The sequence below is a fragment of the Mauremys reevesii genome, linkage group 8, assembly GCF_016161935.1.
Source record: "Mauremys reevesii isolate NIE-2019 linkage group 8, ASM1616193v1, whole genome shotgun sequence".
Lineage (NCBI taxonomy): Eukaryota > Metazoa > Chordata > Testudines > Geoemydidae > Mauremys > Mauremys reevesii.
In genome coordinates this window covers 106,020,681-106,038,718 of record NC_052630.1, presented here as the reverse complement: position 1 = coordinate 106,038,718, position 18,038 = coordinate 106,020,681, and the positions used below count along the sequence as shown (strand labels likewise).

Below are 18,038 nucleotides of genomic sequence, written 5' to 3'. Positions count from 1 at the left end.
CCGCTTGTCTCCCGCAGGCAGGGCGGGGGCAGGGCAGGGACCTTACTCCAGCTCCTCTTTCCCGGGCCCCGCACCAGGGACGTGACGGAATCTATTCTTGGCACCCTGGGAACTGGCAGCTGAGCCCCAGGGGAGTTTTAGCTCAGCCCAAAGCAGCTGCTGGATTTCTCCACTGGCTTCTTTGCCAGGGTGCTCCGGAGCGTCCGGCCAGGGCAGGCCCAGCTCAGGCACTTTGCTCCTGCTCACACCCAGGGGTTTGTCAGCCGAGAGGCAGCCAGCAAAGACCACGGGTGAAACCAGGGCGGGGGGGGGGGGAGCATGTCTCAGCCCAGGCTGCAGCTTCAGGGCTGGGCCTGCCCCGAGTGCCCAGGCTCAGCAGAGTGGGGCTGGGGCAGGACCTGGCTGGGGCACACCAGGGACGTGGTGATGGTGATTCAGTAGGGGGTGATGCCCTGCCGGGCCCATGCAGAGCTGGAGGGGAGCCTTCCCTGGCCTAGTGCCCCAGTGTGGGGGTTAGCTGGGGGGGCAGTATGAGCTGCTGGGGGGCTACGTGGGGATCGGCTGCGGGGGCACCACGCCCTGCTGTGGCCATAACACCAGGGGCAGCAAAGCAGCTGAGTCCAGGCCATGCGGCGAGGAGGGGCAGGCTACCACCCATGTTTGTTTCGGGTGTGGGTTGCTAAGTGGCCAAGGAGTGGAGCCCTGGCTGGGTGCCCTCTGGCATTCACTGACTCATCGGCTGGCGCGGGGAGAGGCAGGAGCAGCCTTGAGCCTTGGCGGCCTGGCCATCCACCCCCCTGCTGCTCTGCCTGCCTGGCTTTCGCTGGCATTACCAGTGCCCCCTACCCCGAACCGCAGCCCCTGCTAGCCCGGCCCTGGGCTCCCCTCAGCTCTGACAGTGCCCCTCACTCCTGACCCGCAGCCCCCTGCCAGCCCAGCCCTGGGCTCCCCTCAGCTCTGACAGTGCCCCTCACTCCTGACCCGCAGCCCCCTGCCAGCCCAGCCCTGGGCTCCCCTCAGCTCTGACAGTGCCCCTCAATCCTGACCCGCAGCCCCCTGCTAGCCCAGCCCTGGGCTCCCCTCAGCTCTGACAGTGCCCCTCACTCCTGACCCACAGCCCCCTGCTAGCCTGGCCCTAACTCCTGACCTGCAGCCCCTCCTGTCCTCATCGGAGCCCTGTTTTTCTGATGTGCCTGTGTGGGGCTCAGGATGGGTCCTCCCACTCCCGCTCGCATCTCCAAGCCTGGGTGCTGCCCATCCTCAGCCCCCCACCCCACCCCACCCCGCTGAGCCCTTTACTCCCAGTGGCTCTGGAGTCCAAAGGCTGCGAGGAGTGGGGTGCAGGGCCCCTGTTCATGCCCACTGCCCAGCCTGGCTGGGGTGGGGGGCAGAGGTTATTCCAGCAGCTGCCTCCTTATCTCTCTGGCAGGGGCGGGGGGGTGAAACGGGCGCCAGTCCCTTTATGGCACCATAGAAACCAGGCTGGGTCTAGCCTGAGGCGGAGCTGGGCGGGGTGGGGGAAACCTGCTGTCTCCAGCACCTGCCCCCAACCCCCCTGCCCGGGTTCTGGCTCCCAGTGGGAAGATGCCCCCACCCCGCCCCAACCCCCCACCCGCCGGGATTCCTCGGACCCAGGGAGCAGCCAGCCGCTGCTCTGCCGGGGATTAGCCACACCTGGCACCACGGAGGGGCCGGCTGCTGCTCGGAGCCCCCGCCCTCGCTCGTGCCCCCTGGAGCCAGCTCAGGCCTGGGGGCTGGGGCGGGGGCCGTCCACACACACAGGCTGGGGGTGCCGGGAGCTGAGCTGGAGAGTGACCCTCTCCCTAGTGCGGGGGCTCTGACGCAGCCTGTCCTCATGTGGGGGGGGGGGTAGTGAGTGATGGGTGCTGCCCCTGGGGGGGATTCAACCCTGGGCCCCCCGCCCCCAGCAGCTGTAACCCCTTGGGTGCCAGGCCCCCCAGGCTGCAGGGCAGGGAGCGGGGACAGCACTGGGGGCCGGGTCACGCCCCCAGGGGACCCCCAAATGCTGCTGGGGGCTGAGGAGCTGCCCCCCCCAATGACTGTGCCAGAGTGGGGCCGGGGTCCCCGCCGCCCTGGCTCGACGGGCACCACCCCCACCCGCCCAGGGGAGAGCGCCGGGCCCGGGCAGGCAGGGGGAGGGGCCCGAGCGGAGGGGCGGAGCCGCGGGAGCGGGTATGCAGATCTGTGTGCGAGCAGAGCATTGTGGGAGCGGACGCAGGCTGCCCAGCAGGGCCCGACTTTGGCACCGGGAGCTCGGCGTGGAGAAGGGAGGGGCTCCGGGGCCGCGTCGGGGCAGCTGTCGGCAGTGGGGGCCGGTGTGGGCGAGGCCGGCGGTCGGGGCGCGGCGGTCCGCCCCGTGTGTTATAAGTGTGGGGCGAGCGAGGGCGGGCGGCGGCCGGGCGGCAGGAACTCATACTTACCTGGCAGGGGAGATACCATGATCACGAAGGTGGTTTTCCCAGGGTGAGGCTCATCCATTGCACTGCGGGTGTGCTGACCCCTGCGATTTCCCCAAATGCGGGAAACTCGACTGCATAATTTGTGGTAGTGGGGGACTGCGTTCGCGCTCTCCCCTGGCGAGTGGTGTCAAAAACAGACAGATCAGAGTGGAAGAAGGTTTTTTTTAGCGCTTTATTTACTGTTTTCGGTTTCTCTGCTTTCTTTGCTAAAGGTTCCTGGGCTTTTCATTTCTTTTCTGCAGTTGCTTTGTTTTTTCGTTTCCTGGGACTGCTTTTTTGCTCTTTTTTTCATTTGCTAGAATTGCTTTCTTCTCTTGCTGGGGCCTTTGTTGATTACGTTCTCTTTCCTCTTGGGCTCTTCTTTCCCAAAGCAAAGCTCCCTTCAAAACCTGCCTTTCGGCTGCTTTTGCCAAAATAGTCTTTCTCTTGGGACCAACCATCTTACTGGGACAGACACTGGGCTGGCACCACCCTGGGGGGAGGAGGTTTTTCCATGGCTTTAGGCCCATGCCCTCCCCAAATGCCATTTGCTGCACTGGATCCACTGGCCCTTCCCCACAACACACCCAGCTGAGGGGCTGCCCCAACCCACTCAAGTGCTCAGCTCCACCAGGTAGGCGCGCTCAGTCATGGCACATGCAGCCCCTGCGGGGCTCTTGCCTCCCCTCACGGGCCTGGTGGGACATTCAGTCTCTCCTGCCTTGGGGCCGGGCTGGGTGTGCCATGAACACCTCGCCCCAGCTCTCGGGAAGGAGATTTCACCACCTCCCTAGGGAACCATTCCAGTGCTTCACCACCCTCCTAGTGAAAAAGGCTTTGCCTAATATCCAACCTAAACCTCTCCACTGCAACTTGAGACCATTGCTCCTTGTTCTGCCACCTAGTACCACAGAGAACAGTCTAGATCCATCCTCTTTGGAATCCCCTTTCAGGTAGTTGAAAGCAGCGATCAAATCCCCGCTCAATCTTCTCGTCTGCAGACTAAACAATCATGTGCTCCGGCCCCCTAATCATTTTTCTGGCCCTCCCCTGGACTCTTTCCAATGTTTCCACATCCTTCTTGTACTGTGGGGCCCCAAACTGGGCACGGTACTCCAGATGGGGCCTCACCAATGTCTAATAAGTGCTTCAGAATTGATTCCTTGAGGACCTGCTCCATAATTTTTCCAGGGACTGAGATGAGGTTGACTGGCCTGTAGTTCCCCTGATCCTCCTCCTTCCCTTTTTTAAAGACGGGCACTACATTCGCCTTTTTCCAGTCATCCAGGACCTCCCCCGATCGCCAGGACTTTTCAAAGATCAGGCGGCGCTTGCTGGCACGTTCAGCACCAGCTGGCTCGTTAGTGGGCACATTTCAACCTAGAGCCAAGCGCAGCCCTTTGGGCCTGGCCCAGCTGGGTGGGCTGCGATTCCTCGCCCGCCTGTGGGGGAAGGGCGGGCTGGTGCCCTAAACCCTGCCTGTGTGGGTCACATCAAGGGCACATCACACGCCTTAAAACAGTCCCTGTAACCCCGCCCCCACACCCACAACAGGCAGTGCCAAGAGCTCCTGCGCCCACATGCAGGTGTGCACAGGGGTCACTGGTTGTCATGGAGTGGCGGGGGGAGTCAAGGCCCTGCACCCCCAGCTTCCTGCGATTCACCGTGACTCTCAGCCAGCCAGTAAAGCAGAAGGTTTATTTAGATGCCTCAGTCAGGTCCCCCTGGGGGGCCATGGAGGCCAGAGCCCCATCTGGGCTCCCCTCCAGTCTCCCAGCCAGCTCCAAACTGAAAACTCCCTCCAGCCTCTCACTCAGCCTCCCCGTGGCTCCTTCCCCACCCTTTGTCCAGGTTCCTGGGCCGAGGTGTCACCTAACCTCCAACCCCCTTCTGGGTTCTCATGTTACCTGCTCAGGTATCCTCCCTCAAGGACAGTCTCCCATCCCCAATGCAGCCAGTCCCGGCAAAACTCCCCTGCAACCTTCCCAGGCCAACACTCCCCACGCAGCATTCAAAGAACACAATAAGAACACACTGGTCAGCAGGGCCGGGGCAGGATTGGGCCCTTGCTTTTCCCCTGAACAGGCCCCCCGGAGCTGAGCGATCAGCCCTGCACCCCACCCCGCCGTAGGCCACGCGGCTCCCCGGCCCTGCCCCCGCGGGACCTGCCTGCCCCCTGCCCCGGCCAGGTTAGACCCAGAGCTGAGAAGCTGTGACTAGACCTGCCACAAGCACATGGCTCTGCGCCCCACCCCCAGGAGCCTGCTTGCTGCCCCTGGTGCAGGCCCTCTGGAGCCCGGGTCGGGGGGACTCCGTGGCTTTAGGGAGCGAGTTATTCCAGCTGCTGAGTGAGAGCTGGGGCCCTGTGTGCACCCCCCAGCTCTGCCCCCCCCCAACTCCCAGCCCCCGCCTACAGCACCCCCTGCTGTTCTGCTGCCTGAGTTTGGCTGGCATAATCAGTGCCCCCCACCCTGACCCACAGCCCCCTGCTAGCGCAGCCCGGGGCTCCCCTCATCTCTGATACTGCCCCTCAATCCCGACCTGCAGCCCCTACCAGCCCTGCCCTGGGCTCTCCTCAGCTCTGACAGTGCCCCTCAGTCCCAAACTGCAGCTCCCTGCTAGCCCAGCCCTGGGCTCCCCTCAGCTCTGATAGTGCCCCTCAGTCCTGACCCACAGCCCTGTGACAGCCCAGCCCTGGGCTCCCCTCAGCTCTGACAGTGCCCCTCAATCCCGACCCGCAGCCCCCTGCTAGCCCGGCCCTGGGCTCCTCCCAACTCTGACAGCGCCCCTCAATCCCGACCCGCAGCCCCCTGCCAGCCCAGCCCTGGGCTCCTCTCAGCTCTGACGGTGCCCCTCAATCCCGACCCGCAGCCCCCTGCCAGCCCAGCCCTGGGCTCCCCTCAGCTCTGACAGTGCCCCTCAATCCCGACCCACAGCCCCTGCTAGCCTGGCCCTAACTCCTGACCTGCAGCCCCTCCTGTTCTCATAGGAGCCCTGTTTTTCTGATGTGCCTGTGTGGGGCTCAGGATGGGTCCTCCCACTCCCGCTCGCATCTCCAAGCCTGGGTGCTGCCCATCCTCAACCCCCCACCCCACCCCACCCCGCTGAGCCCTTTACTCCCAGTGACTCTGGAGTCCAAAGGCCACGAGGAGTGGGGTGCAGGGCCCCTGTTCATGCCCACTGCCCAGCCTGGCTGGGGTGGGGGGCAGAGGTTATTCCAGCAGCTGCCTCCTTATCTCTCTGGCAGGGGCGGGGGGGTGAAACGGGCGCCAGTCCCTTTATGGCACCATAGAAACCAGGCTGGGGCTGGCGCTGGGTCTAGCCTGAGGCGGAGCTGGGCGGGGTGGGGGAAACCTGCTGTCTCCAGCACCTGCCCCCAAACCCCCTACCCGGGTTCTGGCTCCCAGTGGGAAGATGCCTGGGGAAAAGGGGAGCTCCCCCCACCCCACCCGCCGGGATTCCTCGGACCCAGGGAGCAGCCAGCCGCTGCTCTGCCGGGGATTAGCCACGCCCCGCACCACGGAGGGGCCGGCTGCTGCTCGGAGCCCCTGCCCTCGCTCGTGCCCCCTGGAGCCTGCTCAGGCCTGGGGGCTGGGGCGGGGGCCATCCACACACACAGGCTGGGGGTGCCGGGAGCTGAGCTGGAGAGTGACCCTCTCCCTAGTGCGGGGGGCTCTGACGCAGCCTGTCCTCATGCGGGGGGGGGGGTAGTGAGTGATGGGTGCTGCCCCTGGGGGGGATTCAAACCTGGGCCCCCCGCCCCCAGCAGCTGTAACCCCTTGGGGGCCAGGCCCCCAGGCTGCAGGGCGGGGAGCGGGGACAGCACTGGGGGCCGGGTCACGCCCCCAGGGGACCCCCAAATGCTGCTGGGGGCTGAGGAGCTGCCCCCCCAATGACTGTGCCAGAGTGGGGCCGGGGTCCCCGCCGCCCTGGCTCGACGGGCACCACCCGCAGCCGGCCAGGGGAGAGCGCCGGGCCCGGGCAGGCAGGGGGAGGGGCCCGAGCGGAGGGGCGGAGCCGCGGGCGCGGGTATGCAGATCTGTGTGCGAGCAGAGCATTGTGGGAGCGGACGCAGGCTGCCCAGCAGGGCCCGACTTTGGCACCGGGAGCTCGGCGTGGAGAAGGAAGGGGCTCCGGGGCCGCGTCGGGGCAGCTGTCGGCAATGGGGGCCGGTGTGGGCGAGGCCGGCGGTCGGGCGCGGCGGTCCGCCCCGTGTGTTATAAGTGTGGGGCGAGCGAGGGCGGGCGGCGGCCGGGCGGCAGGATCTCATACTTACCTGGCAGGGGAGATACCATGATCACGAAGGTGGTTTTCCCAGGGTGAGGCTCATCCATTGCACTGCGGGTGTGCTGACCCCTGCGATTTCCCCAAATGCGGGAAACTCGACTGCATAATTTGTGGTAGTGGGGGACTGCGTTCGCGCTCTCCCCTGGCGAGTGGTGTCAAAAACAGACAGGTCAGAGTGGAAGAAGGTTTTTTTTAGCGCTTTATTTACTGTTTTCGGTTTCTCTGCTTTCTTTGCTAAAGGTTCCTGGGCTTTTCATTTCTTTTCTGCAGTTGCTTTGTTTTTTCGTTTCCTGGGACTGCTTTTTTGCTCTTTTTTTCATTTGCTAGAATTGCTTTCTTCTCTTGCTGGGGCCTTTGTTGATTACGTTCTCTTTCCTCTTGGGCTCTTCTTTCCCAAAGCAAAGCTCCCTTCAAAACCTGCCTTTCGGCTGCTTTTGCCAAAATAGTCTTTCTCTTGGGACCAACCATCTTACTGGGACAGACACTGGGCTGGCACCACCCTGGGGGGAGGAGGTTTTTCCATGGCTTTAGGCCCATGCCCTCCCCAAATGCCATTTGCTGCACTGGATCCACTGGCCCTTCCCCACAACACACCCAGCTGAGGGGCTGCCCCAACCCACTCAAGTGCTCAGCTCCACCAGGTAGGCGCGCTCAGTCATGGCACATGCAGCCCCTGCGGGGCTCTTGCCTCCCCTCACGGGCCTGGTGGGACATTCAGTCTCTCCTGCCTTGGGGCCGGGCTGGGTGTGCCGTGAACACCTCGCCCCAGCTCTCAGGGCCGAGCGCCGCAAACTCATTGCATGGCCAGGCCCAGGCTGAGATAGCCGGTGCCCTTAGCCAGCAGGAAATGACGCTGCGTCTGCCCCCTGCCACCAAAGAGTGGCGGGAATGGAGCCCTGGCATCTCCCCCACCCCCAGTCCTCCCAAGTATGCACAGGGGTGGGCCCGGCTCGGCAGCACGTGGCAGGTGCCAGACCAAGCTGCGTGCTGGCGGGTCCACGAGACTCCTTTCTGTACCGTACGGCTCGGCTTAGAATCATAGAAGATTAGGGTTGGAAGGGGCCTCAGGAGGTATCTAGTCCAACCCCCTGCTCAAAGCAGGACCAATCCCCAACTAAATCATCCCAGCCAGGGCTTTGTCAAGCCTGACCTTAAAAATCTCTAAGGAAGGAGATTCCACCACCTCCCTAGGTAACCCATTCCTGTGCTTCACCACCCTCCTAGTGAAAAAGGCTTTGCCTAATATCCAACCTAAACTTCCCCACTGCAACTTGAGACCATTGCTCCTTGTTCTGCCACCTGGTACCACAGAGAACAGTCTAGATCTATCCTCTTTGGAATCCCCTTTCAGGTAGTTGAAAGCAGCCATCAAATCCCCCCTCAATCTTCTCATCTGCAGACTAAACAATCATGTGCTCCGGCCCCCTAATCATTTTTCTGGCCCTCCCCTGGACTCTTTCCAATGTTTCCACATCCTTCTTGTAGTGTGGGGCCCCAAACTGGGCACGGTACTCCAGATGGGGCCTCACCAATGTCGAATAAGTGCTTCAGAATTGATTCCTTGAGGACCTGCTCCATGATTTTTCCAGGGACTGAGATGAGGCTGACCGGCCTGTAGTTCCCCTGATCCTCCTCCTTCCCTTTTTTAAAGACGGGCACTACATTAGCCTTTTTCCAGTCATCCGGGACCTCCCCCGATCGCCAGGACTTTTCAAAGATCATGAGGTGTTGCACCGGTTAGCTGTGCGCTGACCATTCTATGTCCCCGTGGCATCCGGCCGGCATCTCCTCCTGTACCACTCGCAGCAGCTCACGCGGTGCGGGGAGCCCCTGTGGCACGGCATGGACTAGACAGGCCAGCGCTCACACCAGGTGTCTGCCCAGCTTGCTGGCACGTTCGGCACCAGCTGGCTCGTTAATGGGCACATGCCAACCTAGAGCCAAGCACAGCCCTTTGGGCCTGGCCCAGCTGGGTGGGCGGCGATTCCTCGCCCGCCTGGGGGGGAGGGGGGGCTGGTGCCCTAAACCCTGCCCGTGTGGGTGCATCACACGCCTTAAAACCGTCCCTGTAACCAGGGGCGGCTCTAGCTTTTTGGCCGCCCCAAGCAGTCATGCGCGGGAGGCGCCCCGGAGCCGCGGGAGCAGCGGACCTCCCGCGGGCATGACTGCTGGTCCCGCGTGGCTCGGCTGGACCTCCCGCAGCTGCGGGCTGCTCGCGGGTCCGGCGGCTCCGCTTGAGCTGCAGGCCTGCGGGAGGTCCAGCCGAGCCGCGGGACGAGCGCCCCCTCCGCAGTCATGCCTGCGGCAGGTCCAGTCGTCCCGGGGCTCCGGTGGACCTCCCGCAGGCATGACTGCGGCAGGACCGCCGGCCCAGCCCGCTGCCCCCCGCGGCCGCAGGGGACGCCCCCTAGATGTTGCCGCCCTAGGCACCAGCTTGTTTTGCTGGTGCCTAGAGCCGCCCCTGCCTGTAACCCCACCACCCCCAAACACCAGGCAGTGCTGAGAGCTCCTGGGCCCACATGCAGGTGTGCACAGGGGTCACTGGTTGTTATGGAGTGGGGGGGGGGGGGAGACCAGGCCCTGCACCCCCGGCTTCCTGCGATTCACCGTGACTCTCAGCCAGCCAGTGAATCCGAAGGTTTATTTAGATGCCAGGAACACAGTCCCAGACAGGCCTTGCTGCTACAGACAACAGGACCCCCTCAGTCAGGTCCCCCTGGGGGGCCATGGAGGCCAGAGCCCCATTGGGAGACCAGAGCCCCATCTGGGCTCCCCTCCAGTCTCCCAGCCAGCTCCAAACTGAAAACTCCCTCCAGCCTCTCACTTAGCATCCCCCAGGCTCCTCCACCCTTTGTCCAGGTTCCTGGTCCAAGGTGTCACCTGGCCTCCAACCCCTTTCCTGGGTTCTCATGTTACCTGCTCAGGTATCCTCCCTCAAGGAAAGTCTCCCATCCCCAATGCAGCCAGTCCCGGCAAAACTCCCCTGCAACCTTCCCAGGCCAACACTCCCCACGCAGCATTCAAAGAACACAGTAAGAACACACTGGTCAGCAGGGCCGGGGCAGGATTGGGCCCTTGCTTTTCCCCTGAACAGGGCCCCCGGAGGTTAGGGATCAGCCCTGCACCCCACCCCGCCGTAGGCCATGCGGCTCCCCGGCCCTGCCCCCGCGGGACCTGCCTGCCCCCTGCCCCGGCCAGGTTAGACCCAGAGCTGAGAAGCTGTGACTAGACCTGCCACAAGCACATGGCTCTGCGCCCCACCCCCAGGAGCCTGCTTGCTGCCCCTGGTGCAGGCCCTCTGGAGCCCGGGTCGGGGGGACTCCGCGGCTTTAGGGAGTGAGTTATTCCAGCTGCTGAGTGAGAGCTGGGGCCCTGTGTGCACCCCCCAGCTCTGCCCACCCCCCCCCCAACAACCACCCCCCCCCAACAGCACCCCCTGCTGTTCTGCTGCCTGAGTTTGGCTGGCATTACCAGTGCCCCCCACCCTGACCCACAGCCCCCTGCTAGCGCAGCCCGGGGCTCCCCTCATCTCTGACAGTGCCCCTCAATCCTGACCCGCAGCCCCTGCTAGCCCGGCCCTGGGCTCCCGCGGGCGGGGGGGGGGGGGTGAAACGGGCGCCAGTCCCTTTATGGCACCATAGAAACCAGGCTGGGGCTGGCGCTGGATCTAGCCTGAGGCGGAGCTGGGCGGGGTGGGGGAAACCTGCTGTCTCCAGCACCTGCCCCCAACCCCCCTGCCCGGGTTCTGGCTCCCAGTGGGAAGATGCCCCCACCCCGCCGGGATTCCTCGGGCCCAGGGAGCAGCCAGCCGCTGCTCTGCCGGGGATTAGCCACGCCTGGCACCACGGAGGGGCCGGCTGCTGCTCGGAGCCCCCGCCCTCGCTCGTGCCCCCTGGAGCCAGCTCAGGCCTGGGGGCTGGGGCGGGGGCCGTCCACACACACAGGCTGGGGGTGCCGGGAGCTGAGCTGGAGAGTGACCCTCTCCCTAGTGCGGGGGCTCTGACGCAGCCTGTCCTCATGTGGGGGGGGGGGTAGTGAGTGATGGGTGCTGCCCCTGGGGGGGATTCAACCCTGGGCCCCCCGCCCCCAGCAGCTGTAACCCCTTGGGTGCCAGGCCCCCCAGGCTGCAGGGCAGGGAGCGGGGACAGCACTGGGGGCCGGGTCACGCCCCCAGGGGACCCCCCAAATGCTGCTGGGGGCTGAGGAGCTGCCCCCCCCCAATGACTGTGCCAGAGTGGGGCCGGGGTCCCCGCCGCCCTGGCTCGACGGGCACCACCCCCACCCGCCCAGGGGAGAGCGCCGGGCCCGGGCAGGCAGGGGGAGGGGCCCGAGCGGAGGGGCGGAGCCGCGGGAGCGGGTATGCAGATCTGTGTGCGAGCAGAGCATTGTGGGAGCGGACGCAGGCTGCCCAGCAGGGCCCGACTTTGGCACCGGGAGCTCGGCGTGGAGAAGGGAGGGGCTCCGGGGCCGCGTCGGGGCAGCTGTCGGCAGTGGGGGCCGGTGTGGGCGAGGCCGTCGGTCGGGGCGCGGCGGTCCGCCCCGTGTGTTATAAGTGTGGGGCGAGCGAGGGCGGGCGGCGGCTGGGCGGCAGGAACTCATACTTACCTGGCAGGGGAGATACCATGATCACGAAGGTGGTTTTCCCAGGGTGAGGCTCATCCATTGCACTGCGGGTGTGCTGACCCCTGCGATTTCCCCAAATGCGGGAAACTCGACTGCATAATTTGTGGTAGTGGGGGACTGCGTTCGCGCTCTCCCCTGGCGAATGGTGTTAAGAACAGACAGATCAGGGTGGGAGAAGGACTTTTCTAGCGCTTTATTTGCTGTGCGTGTTTTCTCTGTTTTCTCAGTTGGAGGTTCCTGGGTTTTTGATTTCTTTTCTGTTGTCGTTTTGTTTCATCGTTTTCTGGGGTCGCTCTTCTGCTCTTTTTTGCACTTGCTAGAACTGCTTTTTTCTCTTGCTGGGACCTTTGTTGCCTACGGTCCGTCAAGTCTTATTTCTTTCTCTTGGGCTCTTCTTTCCCAAAGCAAAGCTCTCTTCAAAACCTGCCTTTCGGCTGCTCTTGCCAAAATAGTCTTTCTCTTGGGACCAACCATCTTACTGGGACAGACACTGGGCTGGCACCACCATGGGGGGGAGGAGGTTTTTCCATGGCACCCCCTCCCCAAATGCTATTTGCTGCACTAGATCCACTGGCCCTTCCCCCCAATACACCCAGCTGAGGGGCTGCTCCAACCCACTCAAGTGCTCAGCTCCACCAGGTAGGTGCGCTCAGTCATGGCACATGCAGCCCCTGCGGGGCTCTTGCCTCCCCGCCCGGGCCTGGTGAGACATTCAGTCTCTCTGCCTTGGGGCTGGGCTGGGTGTGCCGTGAACACCTCGCCCCAGCTCTCAGGGCCGAGCGCCCCAAACTCATTGCATGGCCAGGCCCAGGCTGAGACAGCCGGTGCCCTTAGCCAGCAGGAAATGACGCTGCGTGTGCCCCCTGCCACCAAAGAGTGGCGGGAATGGAGCCCTGGCATCTCCCCCACCCCCCACCCCCAGTCCTCCCAGGTATGCACAGAGGTGGGCCCGGCTCGGCAGCACGTGGCAGGTGCCAGACCGAGCTGCGTGCCAGATGGTGGGTCCACGAGACTCCTTTCTGTACCGTACGGCTTGGCTTAGAATCATAGACTATCAGGGTTGGAAAGGACCTCAGGAGGTATCTAGTCCAACCCCCTGCTCAAAGCAGGACCAATCCCCAAATAAATCATACCAGCCAGGGCTTTGCCAAGCCTGATCTTAAAAACCTCTCAGGAAGTAGATTCCACCACCGCCCTAGGTAACCCATTCTAGTGCTTCACCGTCCTCCTAGTGAAAAAGGGTTTTCCTAATATCCAACCTAAACCTTCCCCACTGCAACTTGAGACCATTGCTCCTTGTTCTGCCACCTGGTACCACAGAGAACAGTCTAGATCCATCCTCTTTGGAATCCCCTTTCAGGTAGTTGAAAGCAGCGATCAACCCCCCCCCCCCCCCGCCCCAATCTTCTCATCTGCAGACTAAACAATCATGTGCTCCGGCCCCCTAATCATTTTCCTAGCCCTCCGCTGGACTCTTTCCAATTTTTCCACATCCTTCTTGTAGCGTGGGGCTCAAAACTGGGCACCGTACTCCAGATGGGGCCTCACCAATGTCGAATAAGTGCTTCAGAATTGATTCCTTGAGGACCTGCTCCATGATTTTTCCAGGGACTAAGGTGAGGTTGACTGGCCTGAAGTTCCCCAGATCCTCCTCCTTCCCTTTTTCCAGTCATCTGGGACCTCCCCTGATCACCATGACTTTTCAAAGATCATGAGGCGCTGCATTGGTTAGCTGGGCGCTGACCATTCTTTGGCCCCATGGCATCTGGCTGGCATCTCCTCCTGTGCCACTCACGGTAGCTCACGCGGTGCGGGGAGCCCCTGTGGCACGGCAGGGCCTGAGCCATGCTCAGGGACTAGACAGGCCAGCGCTCACACCAGGTGTCTGCCCAGCTTGCCGGCACGTTCAGCACCAGCTTAAGAGGCTCATGCCAACCTAGAGCCAAGCGCAGCCCTTTGGGCCTGGCCCAGATGGGTGGGCTCTGTGACGTTATTGATATAATGGGACTATATAGAACATGGTTGCAACCAAGGTCCTGTAGTGGCACCAAATCTTATGTACAGGGCATCATATAAGGTGTCCAAGACCAGGTTATGGGTTGCTGGTTATACCTATGCTGTCTGTGTGCATGTCTCATTATTTTTAGTCGACGTTCAGAATAATGGCTCTATACTGTCTCTACTTCAAACTTATGCTGTGCTTCTGGGTGACACCACAGGCAAGTTGGTGTTAGCTCTGCCTAGCCTGCTTGATGGCCCATTAAGGACCATCAGCTACACAACTGACCCATGGAGAGAAGGCAGATACGCCTTGTGACTCAGCAAAGTATCTATTGGGTTTCCGGGAAACGGGGCGGGCAAAGCCCGCCCCATGCTAACGGATTCCCCCCCCCCAGCCTAAGGGGAGGTTCCACAGGGCCTCAGAAACCCACTAATTGCGGGGGACAACTAATAAAAGAACAGGGACAGGAGTGCGGTCAAAGGGTCATAAGAAGGGAGCCTGACGGGGACACCGAGCAGAGAACCCCGGACAGCGCCCACAGCTCCTCGAAGGCATCAAGGGAGCCAGCGGACGCCGCCCAGAGGAACTTCGCCCGGAGACGTGAACGGACTAAGGATCGGAAACAAGCCCCACAGTCGCAGGAGTCTTCACTGGCCAACCGCCTCTCCCTGGTCACGTAGATGGCCATTTTCGCCAGGGCGAGGAGGAGGTTGACCAGGAGGTCCCGCGACTTCGTGGGGCCACGGATAGGGAGTGCGTGGAGAAGGAGGTGGGGGGAAAAGTGCAGCCAGAAACGCAGGAGGAGATTGGTGAGGAGCCGGTATAGGGGCTGCAGCCTGGCGCACTCTACGTAAACGTGCGCCAGGGTCTCCCTCACGCCGCAGAAGGGGCAGGTGTCTGGGACAGGGGTAAACCGCGCCAAGTACACACCCGTGCTCACGGCCCCGTGGAGGAGCCGCCAACTGATATCCCCGACGGGCCTCGGGATCAGGGTGGAGTACAGGCTGGCCCACCGGGGCTCCTCACCCTCCAGAGGTGGCAGGAGGTCCCGCCACTTGGTGTCAGGGCGGGACACGAGGGTGAGGAAATGAAGGGTGTGGAGCACGACTCAGCAAAGTGCAGGGACTGGCCCATGTGACTCTAGACTCCATTTTGCTGTAATTTTCCACAGTAAAAACAAAGAGGTTCTTACACCTAGAAAAGCCTATAAAAGGCTGATGCCTCATCTCCATCTTGTCTTCAATCCTGCTTCTACCTCTGGAGGGACTTTACTACAAACTGAAGCTCTGAACTAAGGACTGAATGACTCATCCCAGCGGGGGATGGACTCCAGAGACTTAATTTGAACCTGCAGTTTACTCCATCATTGCTACAAGCCTGAACCAAGAACTTTGCCATCACTGTATGTAATTGATTCCATTTAACCAATTCTACCTCTCATCTCTATCTTTTTCCTTTTATGAATAAACCTTTAGATTTTAGATTCTAAAGGATTGGCAACAGCGTGATTTGTGGGTAAGATCTAATGTGTGTATTGACCTGGGTCTGGGGCTTGGTCCTTTGGGATCGAGAGAACCGTTTTCTTTTATTGGGGTGTTGGTTTTCATAACCATTCAGCCCCAGGATGAGTGGGACTGGTGGGGATACTGAGAGACTGGCGTGTCTAAGGAAATTGCTTGTGACTTGTGGTTAGCCAGTGGGGTAAAACCGAAGTCCTCTTTGGCTGGTTTGGTTTGCCTTAGAGGTGGAAAAACCCCAGCCTAGGGCTGTAACTGCCCTGTTTGAGCAATTGGTCCTGAATTGGCACCTCAGTTGGGTCCCGCCAGAACCGCCTCATCACAGGCTGCGATTCCTCTCCCGCCTGGAGGGTGGGGGAGGGCGGTGTGTGTGCTCTAAACCCTGCCTATGTGGGTTAAATCTGGGGCACAATTCACATGCCTTAAAACAGTCCCTGTATGTAACAATCCCCCCCCCCCCACACACACACACACGGGGCAGTGCTGAAAGCCCCTGGCCCACATGCAGCTGTGCCCAGGGCCTGCAGGGGGCAGTGTTTGCACGTGGAATCGCTCGCCTGGCAGGAGCAACCCAGGTCCCCTCAGCACAGATCGTGCCTGGCTGGGGAGCCCAAGCCCCACGTTTGGCCTAGAATCCCAGCAGCTCCCTGGCAAAGAGCAATTACAGGGCTGGTGTGAGGGGGCTGCGGGTCGGGAGTGAGGGGCACCGGCAGAGCTGGGGGCGGGGAGGGGGCGGATGAACCCAGGGCTGGGCTAGCAGGGGGCTGCGGGTCGGGAGTGAGGGGCATGGGCAGCGCTGGTGTGTGTGTGTGTGTGGGGGGGGAAACCTCATGTGTGCCCAGTTCCCAGGGCGCCAGACCCTCTCCACCCCCCACCCCAGCCGTCCCTGCGGGGGGGAGCCAACCCCCACCCCCCAGGCAGCCTCGCTCCAGCCGTGAGCCCAGGGGGAAGCTCACCCTGCCCCCACCCCAAGGGCCGCAGGCCTCTGCCCTGGGACCCCCCAGATGGGGCCCCGGTCTCTGGCGGAGACGCTCACCCCTGCGCTGCCGATGTGGGCGAAGCCGCGAGTGCAGGGCGGGGCAGGGGGGCTCTACCTGGGGCGGGGGGACGGGACAGGACCCTGCCCTGTGGGCTTCCAAGGAGCTGCCTGGCCCCCAGCTTCCTCCCAACCTCCCTGTCACTGCCCCCCTTTTCTCTATAGCCCCCCCCCACAGTGTGCTCCCAGCTTTGTGCACACGCCCCTGCCTCCACGCAGCCATGGACACCCTGCCCCACACCCGCCTGGGGCGCACACCCTGCCCCACACCCGCCTGGGCGCACACCCTGCCCCACACCCGCCTGGGCGCACACCCTGCCCCACACCCGCCTGGGGCACACACACGCTGCCCTGCCACCAATGTGCCCACACGTGTGCATTCACTAACACTGCCCCCCCCCACAACCTGCAGAGATCCCCCCCTCCGGGCACGCGTGTGATCACACTCCCTCCCGGCCAGACGCAGCAGGAGGCCGGGACACCAGCAGATCCGGGATAGACAATATATATTTTACTCTTTAAAAATAAACCTTCCAGCCCACGGCTACGGGTCTGTACAAACTACAAAAATAAACCTTTCCTCTTTGTAATATAAATAATTTATATGGCCGGGCCTGGGGGGGGGGCGCTCGGCTCAGGGGGCACCGGGGGCAGTGGCCCCACGCGGTACTGACCAGCCCCCCCCCCACTGGCCCAGGAGGGAACAATCGCTGAGACGCTGCCCCCCATTGCCATCCTGGAAAGCCCCAGGCGGGGGCTGATAGGGACCCTGGGGCTGGGGGGGTTAAAGTGCCAGGGAACAGCGATTCCACACCAAACCCCCAGGAGCCCAGCTGAGCCCTGCCTGCCTCCAGAGAGTGGCCCCGGCTGCAGGATCGGGGCCTGGCCGGCGGGGGCGGAAAGTGCAGCCTAGGGGGCAGGGTAGGTTCCTGTTTTTCAAAGGCTCCCTGATCTGGCTGCAACTGCACAGGTGGGTGTGGGGTCGTGCACGGGAGTTGTGCAATCGCACGAGGGTGGGGGGGCTATTGGGAATACACCCTTCCCCCGCGCATCAAGACCAAGGAATCCCATAAAGGGCGCAAGAGAGACATAGGCAGTACCTAGGCCTTGGATGGGCCTGTATGGGGGGGGCACATCCCCCTCCAATTTGCCCCAGATCCCCTCCTTTCCCCGACCCCCTTCCTGCCAGGACACCCCCCCCACCCCCCGGCCATCAAACACACGGGAGGAGCCCTCACAGCCATTTACAAAGGAGGGTGGGTAGCATTGTCCCCATGGGGAAACTGAGGCAGGAAGGCAGGAGGGGCTTTTCCCAAGGAGCGGGGAGGAGAAGCCAGGTGTCCTGAGGCCCAGGCCCGTGCTCTAGCCACTAGGCCTCGCTGGATCTGGGCCCTGCTGGTGTCAGGATTTAGGTGTTAAAGTGAGAAAACGACCTTCCCCTCCAGCACGAGTTTCCCTTTTCAGTAACTAGGGTCGGGCCCGTTCCTGTCTCCCCGGTGGGGGCACACGGCCCCTGTTCCAGCCCCTCGCGTGAGTCCAGGGTGCCCCCTGGGCCAGAGCTCAGCCCCCTGACCCAGGCTGGGGAGGGGTCAGGTCTCCCCACTGGGGCTGGCATCTCAACCCCCTGCAGGGGGGTTGCTGGGCCCCTCCCCAGACACAGCTGCTCCCCACCCGTCTCCCGGGGAGCCCCACAACTCGGTGCTGGGGGCGGGGTAGCAGGGCACAGCTCCACCTCGTGCCCAAGGATCCGCTGAGCCCCCCAGCCCCCATATGCCAGTGCGGGGTGCAGAGCCCCAGGACAAGGGAACAGCGGAGGGGGGGAGAGGGAATGGCTGAGGGGCAGGGGGGGGTTCTAGCTCCTTTGCCAAGGCTCCCCAGGCCAGTCCTCCAGCCCGCAGCCGCCCCCGAAGTGACAAGGGGCCGGCGTTAGTGCTGCAGTTCCTAGGGTGCAGAAAAGACACCTAGTCTGGGAGGGGGAGGGGGGATACAAACCGAGACCCCGGGCCAGGGTGGGGGGCGTCACGGCAGCCCCTGGGGGTTTCGCCCGGCCACACACACCTTGCATAGAAACCTCGACGAGCGATTCACCAACAGGCCCAGCTGTGCCCCCCCCC

At 62.8% G+C, this 18,038-nt stretch overlaps 3 non-coding genes across 3 annotated transcripts; all 3 read left to right on the top strand.

Moving 5' to 3' along the window:
• The first annotated feature begins 2,433 nt into the window (after positions 1–2,433).
• LOC120371231 lies at positions 2,434–2,597 on the top strand. The gene has a single exon (XR_005584226.1). It is a non-coding gene; the product is annotated as a U1 spliceosomal RNA (small nuclear RNA).
• Positions 2,598–6,727: 4,130 nt separating this feature from the next.
• On the top strand, positions 6,728–6,891 carry LOC120371221. The gene has a single exon (XR_005584216.1). It is a non-coding gene; the product is annotated as a U1 spliceosomal RNA (small nuclear RNA).
• Positions 6,892–11,343: 4,452 nt separating this feature from the next.
• Positions 11,344–11,507, top strand: LOC120371210. Its single transcript, XR_005584205.1, has one exon. It is a non-coding gene; the product is annotated as a U1 spliceosomal RNA (small nuclear RNA).
• Positions 11,508–18,038: the final 6,531 nt, after the last annotated feature.